General features: G+C 44.9%; 2 protein-coding genes across 3 annotated transcripts in view; one reads left to right on the top strand and one right to left on the bottom strand.

Annotated features, from left to right (window-relative positions):
* Nucleotides 1-2,583, bottom strand: part of B3GALNT1 (beta-1,3-N-acetylgalactosaminyltransferase 1 (globoside blood group)) — a 15,837-nt gene extending 13,254 nt beyond the window's left edge. The window contains exon 1 of one of the 2 annotated variants that reach the window (XM_015407236.1): nucleotides 2,534-2,583. The gene's annotated coding sequence lies outside the window, so the exon portion shown is untranslated. Of the gene's footprint in view, nucleotides 1-2,253; nucleotides 2,372-2,533 lie in introns of those variants that run through there. The other variant, XM_015407237.1, reaches the window with a different exon arrangement.
* The window catches only part of ARL14 (ADP ribosylation factor like GTPase 14), a 47,936-nt gene continuing 39,390 nt past the window's right edge, over nucleotides 2,036-10,581 (top strand). The window contains exon 1 of the mRNA XM_015407239.1: nucleotides 2,036-2,084. The gene's annotated coding sequence lies outside the window, so the exon portion shown is untranslated. The remainder of the gene's footprint in view (nucleotides 2,085-10,581) is intronic.

Genomic DNA, 10,581 nt, shown 5'->3' with positions numbered 1-10,581 from the left:
TCGACTGGCTTTCGAGCAAGGGAACCTTTACCTTTACTATCCAGCTCTGAGTCTCTCGAAAGTTATTATAATTGTCCTAGTAGGGCTGCATTACCCAATGTGTAAAAGAGTTAGGGTTTTGCCAGAGACCACTGCCAGGTCATAAGAACATAAGAGACGCCAATGTTGGATCAGGCCAAAGGCCCATCCAGTCCAACACTCTGTGTCACACAGTGGCCAGAAATACCAGTGCCATCAGGAGGTCCAGCAGTGGGGCCAGGACATTAGAAGCCCTCCCACTGTTGACCCCCCCCCCAAGCACCAAGAAGACAGAGCATCACTTGCCCCAGAGCCCCTAGCTATACCTTGTGGCTAATAGCCACTGATGGACCTCTGCTCCATATGCTTATCTAATTCCCTTTTGAAGCCGTCCATGCTTGTAGCACCCACCACTTCCTGTGGCAGTGAATTCCATGTGTTAATCACTCTTTGGGTGAAGAAGTACTTCCTTTTATCCGTTCTAACCCGACCGCTCAGCAATTTCATGGAGTGCCCACGGGTTCTTGTATTGTGAGAAAGGGAGAAAAGTACCTCTTTCTCTACCTGCTCTTTCCCATGCATAATCTTATAAACCTCGATCATGTCACCCCTCAGTCGTCTTTTCTCCAAGCTAAAGAGCCCTAAGCGCTTTAACCTTTCCTCATAGGGAAAGTGTTCCAACCCTTTTATCATTCGAGTTGCCCTTTTCTGCACTTTTTCCAAAGCTATAATATCTTTTTTAAGGTGTGGTGCCCAGAACTGCACACAGTATTCCAAATGAGGTCTCACCATTGATTTATATAGGGGCATTATTATATTGGCTGATCTGTTTTCAATACCCTTCCTAATAATCCCCAGCATAGCATTTGCCTTCTTTATTGCAGTCACACACTGTCTCGACATTTTCAGTGAGTTATCTACTACAACTCCAAGATCTCTCTCTTGATCAGTCTCTGCCAATTCAGACCCCATCAACGTGTATTTATATTTAGGATTTTTGGCCACATTGAACCCCATTTGCCATGTTGATGCCCACGCGCCCATCTTTGACAGGTCCCTTTGGAGTGCCTCACAATCCTCACTGGTTTTCACCACCCTGAACAACCGTATCATCCGCAAATTTAGCCACTGCTTACTCCCAACTCCAAATCATTAATGAACAAGGTAAAAAGTAGTGGACCAAGTACTGATCCCTGCAGTACCCCACAGCTTACCCCCCTCCACTGAGAGGACTGCCCATTTATACTCACTCTCTGTTTTCTATTAATTAGCCAGTTTTTGATATTACAAATACATGCCGAAACCAGTCTTAAAGCATTCTACCATCCATTAGAAGAAGTCTGAAAACAGGAGTATTTACAAGTAGGGTATCCAAAGGACTCACCAAAGAGAACTCCATATCCCCATTCTATCTCCCTAATTCCCCCCTCCCTCCTCATCACAGTCCCAACAAGTCTGCTCCGTTGAAAGGTCATTGTATAAAAGTATCAACATGATACTCGACCAGGAGAAGCTTGACCCACTCAGGCAACTGAGAAGCTATAAGGAACTCAGGTGTATTATAAGGATGGGGGGGGGACAACACACCCACCGAGCATCTTGGGTTATACAGCTCCTCTTGACGCTGAGAATTCTGGCACAGTTACAGCACGGGGAGAGAGAGAGAGTGAACACAGTGAACACAGAAGCAGCTGTTCTTATCATATTTTGGTGGCTGGAGCTCCCCCTTGGTGCACCAGAGGGGAGAGAGAGAAAGAGGCTGCAAAAACCTACACAGAGCCAGATCGGGCTGGGGGCACAGCATCACAGGCAACTTTCCCACTCCTCCTTTGTTAAATCTTCATTTTCTTTTTCTTGCCCCCACCTGGGCTTCAATACTCCTCCCCTCTTCACTGGATTACACAGCCAGCCACTGCCTTGTATCACTTTCGTTTTCTCTATGCTTTTTTTAAGTGCATTTTTTTTCTAGCAAAGGGCTCCTCGCACACACTGGCCTGAAATCTCCCTCCCCCTCAGGATCCAGAGAAACTCACAAGCAAGAGCTCAGCTTTCTGGCACTGCAAATAGTAAGAAACCTGATTAGAAGATATATATTGTTTTTAATTCACAGTTTTTCCTACTCCTCTCCCTTTCTCTATCTGTCCATACATACACACACACACTCCACCTTTCTTTCTGCTTTGGTGTTCAAAATAAAGGGGAAGGAGGGGGTGGCCACAGGAGGAGGGAACTCACCTTGTTCCCCAAGGATTTCCACATTTACAACACAAAAGCTCACCAGAAGAAGCAGAAGTTGTGCAGCCAGGAGGAGCAAAACTTTAGAGCTGGCACATAGCACCCTCTGCCAACTGCCATTGCAGGAAGCATACTATGCTTGCAGCTTAAAAAAAAAAGCTCCAAGATCAAACGGCTTTTGGGTAGAGGACTCTGAAACACCCCCCCCACACACACACACACACACTGTAGGGAAGCTAAGGCTTGACTCCTGATAAGAGATAAAAGAGGCATTTCTCACCACCCAAGCAAGAAATAGGCGACGCTGGAGAAGGAAAGAGCTGACGCCAGAGGCAAGAAGGAGGTACACAGAGCAGGCTTTTGGCGAGGGAGGGGAGGGCAGGGGGCGGGGCAGGCTCAGAAGCCAGCCAGAACTACGTTCCAGTGCGTTCCTGCCCAAAAATAGCCCTGGGACTCCAAACTAAAAGAAGTGATATATCACAAAGAGGCACAGATATTTGATATGATGTGGAAGATCTGACAGGAAGACTATTCTTCAGGGATATGTTAAATGTAGCAAAGTCCCAAAGAGTGTAACCTTAGTAAAAATATAACAAGTTAAAAATCCATTCTAGTTAAATCACAATATTAACATTATTGGCGGAAGGCATTTTGCACATACTATTTGATCTCCTACACATATGGGTTTACCCTTATAAAATCATGTTAATGTAGAGTTGCTGATACATATTAGCCTTGATGGACCAAGGGTTTAATTCGGTACTAGTCACTGAACTTTTCAATAGAGAGGAGGCGGGGTCAGTGGGGCCACAGTCATTGTAAGGACATTGCGGAGGACCCTGCGCTTGTCTGCTTTGTTCTCTTTACCCTTCCCCCCCAAGAGCCTTCTTTCTCTCTCTCACGTGGGAGGGCTTCTGGAGTTCTGGCCCTGCTGGTGGACTTCCTGGTGGCCCCTGGGGTTTGGCCACTGTGTGGCACAGTATTGGACTGTATAGGCCACTGGCCTGATCCAACATGGCTTCTCTTATGTTCTTATGTCTGGGGCAGTGATGCTCTGTCTTCTTGGTGCTTGGGGGGGGGGCAACATTGGGAGGGCTTCTGGAGTTCTGGCCCTGCTGGTGGACTTCCTGGTGGCCCCTGGGGTTTGGCCACTGTGTGGCACAGTATTGGACTGTATAGGCCACTGGCCTGATCCAACATGGCTTCTCTTATGTTCTTATGAGAATAGGGCCAGGGCTTTCTCTGTAAATGTGTCAATTAAAACACGGATGAAAATGCCCACTTTAGGGGTTGGAAGATGTAATGATTCCTTGTTTTATATGTGTGTGTGTGTCTCTTTAAAAGTTTGGTTGCATGGCTGAGATATATTAGAGTGGTTGAAGAGACAAGAGTGGTGTGATTGGTGATTGACAGAGAGGGGGAGGGGTTTTGGAAGTGGTTCTGAGTGGATGAATATGTATGTCAAGAGTGACAGTTACAGGTTTGACAGTTGATGAAGACAGTTGATAAGAGTTCGTTCTGAGGTCTGGGAGAGAGGCAGTCTTGTGTGTGATATAAGAGAGTTCTGGTCTGTGTATGAGAAGAAAAGAGACAAGCGATTCGGTGTTGAAACAGTTATAAGCTGAAGCTGAGTGTCTAGGAAACAGTAAAGTTAATGAGTTACAAAGTTACCTGAAAGATCCCTGTCAGTAAGGGAGCAGATCTTGTGTGAGACACCAAGCAATTGTTCAAAATATTCACATTACTGGTTACATGGTTCTACCCTTTTATTTATGAATTATTTGAATAAATCTTCATTTATTTAAGTATATCAGCTCTGAAAGAAATACTTCCCAGGACCACATAGTTCCCCATAAGCCTTACACTCGACCTACCTACCCAGTAAAGAGCCAAAGTGAAGTAAAAAGGTTTGGAAAGCCTTAAAATTTCCTGGTGGCAGCCAGATATACCCAGTAGAACAAAACATAAAGTACACTTTTAAAGAGAAACCAGACCTCCCCAGATAAGGGGTCGTCACAGAAGATAAGGAATATTCCTTGTGAGTAGCAATGATCACAGCTTAAATAGTAGGGTATTTAAAATGAGATCTGCCATACTGATCACTTGTTCGAAGTACTCAGTCAGGAGATATGTCCTCTTTTTTGCTTTTCAAAATATGGTAACCCCAGAGGAGAGTTTTTGGTGTGGGAGTACATCAGGTACAACGTGGCTGTGTGTGAGGCGATGACCACACTTCTGGTAACATGGGGGTGTGGCCTAATAGGCTAATGAACTGTGCTGTCAGGGATGTGGCCTAATGCTAATGAGTTTCTGCTGTTGGGTGTGGCCTATTATGCTAATGAGTTCCTGCTGGGCTTTTTCTACAAAAAGAGCCCTGCTTTTCCACCAGCAGAAAAGCTGGTTGGATCCAACCTAGGGTTTTTGTAATACTTAGTATGTCTAGCATTTCCCTCACACTCAGCATGGCTATGGTTCATTGGTAGATTATCTGCTAAGCATATGGTTAAAAAGAGATCAGGTACTAGGTGATAAAGACGTCCACCTGAGACCCGGGAAAGCCATTGACAATCTGAGCAGGCAATACTGACCCAGAGAGACTAATGATCTGATGCTAGGCAGCTTCATGCCTGGTATATCCTTCTTTTCCATTTCCCCCTTTCATTCTTACAGCAGCCTTATACTGAATGGTTTGTTCAGTGTTGTTTTTTATATTGATATTTTGTGATTTTAAGATATTGTTCATATTTGTAAGATGCCGAGACCCAGATCTCCATAAATAAATAAATATGAAGACCATTTGAGGTAGGTTAGGCTGTCCCAAGGTCATTCAACGAGTTTCCATGGCTGAGTAGGGCTCTGAACTCAATCTTCCAAGTCCTTGTCTGACATTTTTGAACACTGAGGAAAGCAGTTCAAGAGCCCGCAGGGGCCTGGTTTTGGTCAAGACCATCACAGAACAGGGGCTGCCTTCCTCTGTGCCCTTTTCCCCACTAGAAATAGCACCTAGGGGGCCTGTCAGGAAATATACCCCCTCTCTGCTGTTTTGGGTCAGAAACATACTGTGGGGGGGGGGATAGTAGGAGTCCCTCCTCCCCCTGCACCATGGTGGTCCCAACCAGAATCAGCCTGTATGTGGAGGTGCATCCCCAGGACAAACTTGGGAATAGTGTTTCATCTAGTTTGGCCCTCAGTCTATGCTGGAATTAACATTTCATGGATGTTTTTGTTCAGTTTCGGAGTCTAAGGGCACAACTAGATGAGATGCTGTCCCAGGGTTTGCCCCAGGAGGCGTCTCCATTTTGTAGTGCCAGGGAACACTGTTTAAGAGCACTGCAGGAGCCTAATTCTAGTTGGAACCACCGTAGCATGGGGGGAGAGGCTCCTGCACCATTTTTCCAACTTGAAATGGTACCAGAGGGGTGTATTTGCCAACACATACCTCCAGCACTGATTTGGGTCAGAAAAACTGTGGGTGGGGAGGCAGGAGCCTGTCATCCCCCTATGCCACAGTGGTCCCAACTGTGGCACTTTTAGAAGGCTTTCCCTGGCAGCACAAGATGGAAGAGTGTCCATGGGGTGAACTCAGGACACCATCTTGTTTATTTGTGCCCTGAAAAACCTCAAGGGTAATAAGGAAATTACATTTGTTACAAATTAAATTTCATAGGAAAACTAATCCAGGATGAGCCCAAATTTAGAGTTATGGTAATCTTACTAAATCTCAGATCAGGTACTAAAATCTCTTACTATCTGAGGAACATCTCAATTAAATCAAGCTGAATAATTAACACAGCAAGGAATTACAACACTATAAGGCATGATACAAATAAGACAGAGGAACAAGGTCACTTTATACAACCACCTTTATTTCTCAAGTGTGGCCCCCATCTGGAGATAACTAAATCTGCAGATCGGGGCCACACTGACACTAAACACATTTTCCTTCAAGCTTTGCAAAAAAAAATCTGACATCCTAAAAAATGCATTGGTAGATTGTTAATTTCCTCAGAGTTAGGGGGTTTTATGATTGCCATACAATGGTGTTGCCATACAAATTCTTATAATTGGTGGACCTGTATAAAAATCCAAACATTCTGAAAATCAGTTTTGACACACATAAAAACTATAACCAGTTACACAATACCAGAAAATCCCCAGTCAGTTTTATTAAACCTTTGGCAAGACATAAACATCCCCAAATAATGTTGTGAGCTTATTTCCATACTTCTGTTAGTTGTGAATAATGTAATAGATACATATTGGGAAATGGCAAACCTCCCTTCAATAGACTCTTGGAATTCTAAAATTTGGGAATATGTCATAATGGATAAAATAATGGAAGACATTCAAAGATCACAAAACCCCTTGTCTAACTCTGGTACACCTTTTTGGAAAAATGTTGTTTTGACCGAGAAAATCCCAATTCATTTGAAAATAATAGAAAAAGGCCCCGGTCACACGGGCAGGAAACTGCGGGGGAGAAGCATGGCTGTTTGCCCTGGGGCAAACTACTGCGCGGTTACGCGATCAGACCTCCCGTGGAGGTCCTGTGGAGGTACCGTGGAGGTTCCATGGCAAGGGAGAGGTGCTGATCACAGGACAAGCCGGCGCGCAACGAAGAAGTTTTTGTGTGTACACGACAAATGCGCATGCTCCTCGGAGGTACTAGTTTTTTGCCACGCAGTTTCGGCTGGAAGCCTCGGTTGAGCCACGGGAGTGCTACGCTTCCCAGATGTGCTGGTGAGATCGCGCCCGGAAACTCCGCCTGTTTTCCGTCTCACTTGTGTGGCTTCTGTTCCGTGTGACCGCAGCCATAGTAAAGTTATTGCCCTACTATAGAATGAGCATTAATATTGTAAACACATATATAGTGATGAAGTGAAATGTAGTGAACCTTATTTGTTTATACTTGTTCTATTACTGATGTATATATATATATTGAAATGTTCAATAAAATATTATTTTTTAAGAAATCTTATAATGATTTTCCCAGGTACCTGGTGGGATGGAATTATCTGATATATTTAAAGGCCTACCTTGTAGGTCGGAAACCAATCTCCAGAACAATGCTGAGTTTGCTGCCTTTCTGAGTTCCTCCCAGGATAACTTAATATCTTCCTCTTCCTTCCTTTTTATAAGGGCCTTATACTGGGCTTTTTGGCGTTTTAAACCCATTATAGATAATGCCTCTGGGTTAAGTCCGTATCTTGCATAATTTGCATTAAGAGATTTCTTTGCACTTCTGCACTCTTTATCAAACCAGGATTTGTGAGGATCAGGCCTGTGCCTTAGGGGCCCTGGACTGGAGCCTTTCAATACCTTCTGAAGCTTCCTCAGAATTAATTCATATTCCCCTAAACAGGAATCTATGTTAACTGCTGCCACTGATCTATGGGAAATAATGTTGACAGTCTTAGACTGCAAGGTTTCAGCCAGAGCTCTTTCCAATTAAGCTTTCCATCTAGGTCGACTCTTTTGGCACCTTTGATAGCTCCTGAACTAAAATTACAGAGCTCCAGAACAATGCTGAGTTTGCTGCCTTTCTGAGTTCCTCCCAGGATAACTTAATATCTTCCTCTTCCTTCCTTTTTATAAGGGCCTTATACTGGGCTTTTTGGCGTTTTAAACCCATTATAGATAATGCCTCTGGGTTAAGTCCGTATCTTGCATAATTTGCATTAAGAGATTTCTTTGCACTTCTGCACTCTTTATCAAACCAGGATTTGTGAGGATCAGGCCTGTGCCTTAGGGGCCCTGGACTGGAGCCTTTCAATACCTTCTGAAGCTTCCTCAGAATTAATTCATATTCCCCTAAACAGGAATCTATGTTAACTGCTGCCACTGATCTATGGGAAATAATGTTGACAGTCTTAGACTGCAAGGTTTCAGCCAGAGCTCTTTCCAATTAAGCTTTCCATCTAGGTCGACTCTTTTGGCACCTTTGATAGCTCCTGAACTAAAATTACAGAGTTTACCAGCATGCAAATCTACCTTTTGCAGATCTGTTTTCAGGACGTGGGGTAAATGATCAGAACCACAGTATGGGGCAACCTCAAAAAGCTCTATATGTTGGGCTATGTCTTCAGACACCATGATGTAGTCTATAATGCTCATTCTACCGCCCGACCAGTATGTGAACTCCAGAAGACATAAAGATTGATTCTACTTATTATTTGACTTAACAAGAGGCCTGCAGAGTTGACCTTTATATCTTTAGAGCGCCGATTTAAAGGTAAGACTGAACGGTTAGTCCTTAAGCTGCAGTATCTATTCTTAAGTATCTCTTTGCCAATTGTTTTGTATTTTAAGAATCCCCAAGATTTTAAATTGTATTTTACCCTTTAATGTTGTTCTTATCACCTTATGGTTTTAATTTTATACTAATTGCTGGCTTTGGCTGTGAATAAAATTTAAATTCAAAAATACATTGAGGGGGTTTAAATCCCCCCCCAAAAAATAAAAAAGTTGTCTGCGCATGCAAAGAGAATGCACTTACATTTTTCTTCACAGCTGCCAACAGTGGCATCTGAGAGCCTCTCCAGGCCCAGCCACAGTATCGTCTCAGACCCCTGTTGGCCCGACCATGGCGGCTGTGTTCAGGGACCTCTCTGGGGCCACAGAAGCTCCCAGACACTGCTGCCACCACAGCCAGTAAGGTAAGGTAACGAGGGGCAGAAAGAGAGATAGGGGAAATAGTGACAAGAAGGGGAGGGGGAAGGAAGAGGGGGATTGTCAGAGAAGAGGAGGGAGAGCAATAGAAAGGGTGCAGGCTGACAGAGAAGGGGAGAGGAGAAAGAGGTGGGGAAGACTGACAGAAGGAGAGGAGGTGAGAAAGGTGGAAGATTATTAGAGGAGGGAAGGGAGCAAGGGGGGGAAGGATGCACCCTCCCCACAAATTTCTTGCTGGTCCCCACGTGTTCTAAAGTAATGTTTGTATGGCCTGGTGTCCTGGAACATTTCAGAGCTTTTTGTTGCTTTTCAAAGAATGTGAGATATTCAGCAGCACTGTCTTCCAAGCACTGTTCACATCTTACTTCTGTCAGAGAAGCCTAAAAGAAACGATACTTTCCTGAATGGGGAATTTGCTGCCTTCTGTTGAATCTTATAGAATCACAGAGTTGGAAGGGGCCATACAGGCCATCTAGTCCAGAAGTGTCGAACTCATTTGTCACGAGAGCCAGATCTGACATAAATGTTGCTTTGTCGGGCCAGGCCATGAGAGCCATAAAATGTAATGCCAGGTACCAGAGACATAAACTGCAAAAAGAACAGCAGCTGGTAAGCACCGAGTCGGTGTATTCTTGCTACAAGGCCTCATGGGCTGGGAGGGGGATGCAAAAGAAAACCATATGGACAGACTAGAGAGTCAGTGGTGCAGCACTGGGGAGATGCTCCCATGCTGCTTGACTGCTGGAGACAAAGTTGTTCCACCATGCTGAAGCCACAATCGGTGACTCTGCCCATTCCACCTAGAGCAGACTCCTGTTCCCTCCCTTGCACTCACAGGCCGCATAAGAGCCCTGGGCAGGCCGATTCTGGCCCCTGGGCCTTATGTTTGACACCCCTGATCTAGTCCAACCCCCTGATCAATTCAGGATCAGCCTAGACTAGAGCATCCCTGACAAGTCCAGCCGCTGCTTCAAGACTGCCAGTGAGGGGGAGCTCACCACCTCCTTAGGCAGCTGATTCCACTGTTGCACAACTCTTACTGTAAAAAAGGTTTTCCTAATATCCAGCCGGTACCTTCCCGCCCTTAATTTAAACCCATTATGGTGTCCTCTGCTCTGCAGCCAAAAGGAATGGCTCCCTGACCTCATCTAAGTGACAGCCCTTCAAACACTTCAAGAGAGCAATCATGTCTTCTCTCAACCTCCTCTTCTCCAGACTGAACATCCTCAAATCCTTCAGCCTTTCCCCATAAGGCTTGGTCTCCAGGCCCCCAATCATCCTCATCGCTCTCCTCTGCACCCGCACCATTCTGTCCACATCCTTTTTGAAGTGAGGCCTCCAGAACTGCACACAATACTCCAGGTGTGCCATGACCAATGCAGTGTACAGCAGGACTATGACATTTGAGGCACAGAATTCCGGAAATGGTAACTTTATTTTGAAATGGTGGGCTGTTGAACTATATATGTCTGTCTGTCTGTCTGTCTGTCTGTCTGTCTGTCTGTCTGTCTGTCTGTCTGTCTGTCTGTCTGTCTGTCTGTCTGTCTGTCTGTCTGTCTGTCTGTCTGTCTGTCTGTCTGTCTGTCTGTCTGTCTGTCTGTCTGTCTGTCTGTCTGTCTGTCTGTCTGTCTGTCTGTCTGTCTGTCTGTCTGTCTGTCT

The sequence above is a fragment of the Gekko japonicus genome, unplaced genomic scaffold (genome assembly GCF_001447785.1).
Source record: "Gekko japonicus isolate JY-2015 unplaced genomic scaffold, Gekko_japonicus_V1.1 scaffold17, whole genome shotgun sequence".
Lineage (NCBI taxonomy): Eukaryota > Metazoa > Chordata > Lepidosauria > Squamata > Gekkonidae > Gekko > Gekko japonicus.
The sequence above is the reverse complement of the archived record's forward strand: the minus strand, read 5'-3'. Positions and strand labels throughout refer to the sequence as shown.